We start from the raw sequence: 4,269 nt of genomic DNA, 5'->3' as shown, positions 1-4,269 counted from the left end.
TTCATTTGTGGCATTTTTTACCTAATTCTATTTTTGTTTTCATTTATTTTAGATATTTGTATCAGAACATTTTTTCTTCAAATATATGCAAAATGTCCAATGCATTTTATCATTACCTTTGCAATTATTTATTTCAAAGCGAAACTGTGAGAAAAAAAATCCAAAAACATTTACACTGGAATAGCCAATTTGCTATATTATATACTTAAATGTGTCAACTACTAAAACAGTGTATTTAAGTGATTTCATAAAATATGTACTGATTTAAAGATTCACTGTTAAAACCACCCTGGTGTATAGGGACGGCTGAAACATGTCTACAATATATATAATCAATCACATCCTTAAAATTTAAATTATTATGATTATTATTACTGGTGAGTATTTTTTTAAGTAGGCCTAATGATTCCTTTCTTTCACACAACATGACAAAAATATGGGAAAGCTTTCATGGATGATTTATGTTTTTGATATATAAATAAAAGTCACTGACCGCTTGGTTCAGGGACGGTAGTCACAACGCATTACAATCATCCCAGTATCACCAGCCATGATTTTACCTAATGTGACTCATAAGTTCTGTGTTTAGCCTATAAAACAGTTATTCTAATAATACTCAGGATAATATTCAAAAAAATATATCTGATAAAAAAAAGTAAAATTTTTACCTCAAAAAAATGTTTTGGTGGTTGCTTGTTTTTTTTTTTTATTGGAGGACTTGAAGTTGTTACAGCCGTCCCATGTTAAGTCTCTGTCTCTGGTCTCCTCTACATGTGCCTTAATATCTCATCTCTGATGCTGAGCTCTCCAGTGGTATCTGTTGACATTCCAGAAAGAGGATTGTCGTCAGCTGTACTACACTGAAATCAAGCGTTTTCCCAACAACTCAAAGAATGATAAGACATTTTTGACAAAAAACTGACTTGTCAGCAGGATAAACGGATCATAATTTAACTGTCTGTAAGTTAAAATCTGTACTTGTGAACTTAGTTGGAGTTTTTGCTTTTTGATTAAGGATAGTTTATCTAGCTAAAGTAAGTTATTTAAGACATGAACCAGCTCGTAAACATTTTATAATACATTCCAAAATATGGAGAAGGACCTTCAATATAAGAAGAGGTCAACTTAGCAAACAATTTGTTTAGTATAACATTTTCTGAACGTTATGTTAGTGTTCTTACAACGTTTTATTTTGGGATTTGAAGGATTGGATGCCCTCTCTGGTCAGAATGGGTAATTGCACCGAGCATGGGGAAGAATAATTTTAAAAACAAATTATAATTTTAAAAACAATAATTTTAAAACAATAATTTTAAAAACAAATTATATATATATAATTTGTTTATTAATAGCATTCTAAGAACAATAAATTATAACTAGTAGAGGGCCAATGTTAATATGCTCTATATTGCACGCTCAGAATTACAGGGATCTCTGTTGCCACTAGGGGACGAACTAGACTTATTTTTTGTGTGAGTATGCGAGAGGCTATTTTGCGGCTAAGCGGAGCCTCCCAGTTGTACTGCAATAAATAAATAAAAGTGGTTCTGCTAATATTCACCATCTAGTGTCTCCTGTTGTGTTATCGTACTGGACTCGCTGCCATATCGCCATCCAAATCATCCAAGTATTGGGTAAGAAATCTGACTACACACATCACGCTTTAGCTACACTGCGTTACAGGCAATTAAATCCAATGCGCTTTTGAAGCAAGTAGTAAAAGCCAAACAACTGAAATAGCTCTTACCTTTCAAACCCTTTCAGGTCACGAAGCTCTCTCTCTCTCCACCGTTCAAACGCCAGTCCAATATTAATCCTGGTTTTAGCGCGGGCTCTTCTTTGTTTTTTTCTATGAGTAAATTAGCTAATTACTGAGGTCTGAGTTTCCCCTACTGTAGTCTCTATTGCCCCACCAGCACACTGCAGCGACGCGGCATCGCTGCCAATCGCTTTCTCCGCCACTCAGCAGGTTTATTAAATCCATTATTTTATTTCCCGGTGAACCCTGTTAAAATATCCAGCTCAGGACCAGCTGGTCCTCGTCCTCCGTCTCTGTAATCAAACAGAGAGGTAACTTTAATGCAGAGCTCAGTAAAGTCTAAACAAGCTGTAATCAGCTTCTCCTCGTTTTCTCACTCTGTAAGTTAGTTCTGTCACCTGTGGTTGGTGTGGTCCGCGTGGTGGTAATTAAATACCGCCTAACAAAACTCGTTTTTATTTGCATTAGGTTGAAAATATCTTTAAACTTGAAATGCAACTTTTTGCCGCTGCTGCCCAGAACTCTCCATACCATACAGAACAGTGGGAGGCGGAGCGGAAAACGCTTAGCGTCGCCGCAGCACTGTGAACATACGTAAAACTGAGCCGATGTTCGGTCAAATTATGCTACCCATCAATACGTGCTTCCTAAAGGCAAATGCGCTGACCTACATTTTAAAATTATTTATCTTTTAAAAAAAATAATACATCTGTTACAACCTCTCTGTTATTGCACAAAGGTTTAAATTGAAATTAATAATAACAATAATAAATATAATAATTATTGTTTGAAACAAAATACAAAAGCAGTTTGTAATGGCCTCTCATTGCCATAATTTTATCATGATACAGTAATTTATGCTATCCAAATATACTAACGCTACATCTACTGGGTCTTCTCCTGGAAATATGCTCTAATAAGGGCTTTCTTTTGTATTTTTACAGTTAAATGTGCTTCGAGTAGCACGATTTGACAGGGTAGCACAACTCGACAGAACACCGGATCCTCTTTCATAGGCTGTACATGTGACGTAAGTACGTAAAGACGTGTGACGTGCCCAGAAGAACTTCCGCGAAAAACGACCCGACACCGCAGTTTTTAGAATAAACATATTAGGCTTAGCATGGATGGCCGTTCCAGCACACGGGTACCTTAAACACAATATTTTATACCTTAACCACTCAGAAAGGCGCCTGCTTTTAGTTTAGAAACAAAATAATACAGACTGCCACTTTAACTTTTTTAAAAGCCGCGGTAACGCTGCTGCAGCGTCACTTGTGTCTGTGGCAGTGACTGACATGGCTTCTCATTTACTATTTAGAGTAGAGGTGGGCGATACCGGGAATTTTGGTATCGATCCGATACCAAGTAAACGCAGGGCCAGTATTGCCGATATCGATACTGATACCGATACTTTTTAATATTTAAGCTTTATAGATCCAAATGATCCAAAAACCTAGGATATAATTTCACCAAACATTGTAAGTGATAACAAAATACGTTAGTATCACAATCAACATTTTTTGTTTAGAAACAATGGAACAGTAACAAAACAAAGTTTAAATATAAAGTAAAAAAATATAAAAAAATAAAATAAAAATTCTCCCCTCACTAGACATCTTTTCTAGTTCTTTGTTTCTTTGTTTCTTTTTTTAATAGAATTGTCATTTGGAAAAACAATAAAAAATAAGGAATTGTCTTCCTTTCAGTGCAATTCAAATGCAAGTTTTTCTTAAATAAACAGAGTGTAAAAAAATATCACTCAACACTAATCTCCTGAGGTAGAGGCGTGTCGAGGAGAGCGCTGAGTGGGCGGGGCCAGGCTGAGCCTACCTGCGTGGCGGTTTGGCTGGCTTTGCTGAGCCATGTGATGCATGTGCAACAACAAGAGACCAGAGAGTAGACTGTGGTGAATCCTCGTGCGCAGCAGTCAGTGCGTGCGGCAGAGAAAAAAGCTTGAATATCGATATTTTTACACGTGTATTGCTCAATACCAATACCAGCATTGGTATCGATATTATCGATATTTGGATCGATCCGCCCACCTCTAATTTAGAGCACTATTGAGTGTCCAAGTGCACAACACTACAACTACAAACCACTGGTGAAGTTAGCTAGCTAAGCTACCTTTATGCTGTTCAGTAATTTTAGCTCTCAGACATTGATACATTTTGTGCTATAGATTTTACATGCCTGTAAAACACATAGCTTGTAAACCTCAGGTTCCTTAGTATAAAGTGTATTTTATTTATTTATCACCACCGTTCTGTTCCCCTTAACTTTCTTAAGGAAAACGTTTAACCATTTCTGATCTCAAGCTGTGAGCAGAAATGGCACGGCATTGGCTGGGTTCCAACATTAATCCAGCAGCTAAACTCAACCAAAACTACCAACTGTCACAGATTTAAAGAGAAGATAGAGTGGACAGAAATGCATGTACAGGAACAAGGTGCTTTATTAAACAAAGAGGAGTAAAAATAAATAAATACAAATTTAATATATTGAGAGCT

This window comes from Astyanax mexicanus, chromosome 23 (assembly GCF_023375975.1).
Source record: "Astyanax mexicanus isolate ESR-SI-001 chromosome 23, AstMex3_surface, whole genome shotgun sequence".
In the NCBI taxonomy this organism is placed as follows: Eukaryota; Metazoa; Chordata; class Actinopteri; order Characiformes; family Acestrorhamphidae; genus Astyanax; species Astyanax mexicanus.
This window is presented reverse-complemented; position numbering follows the sequence as displayed.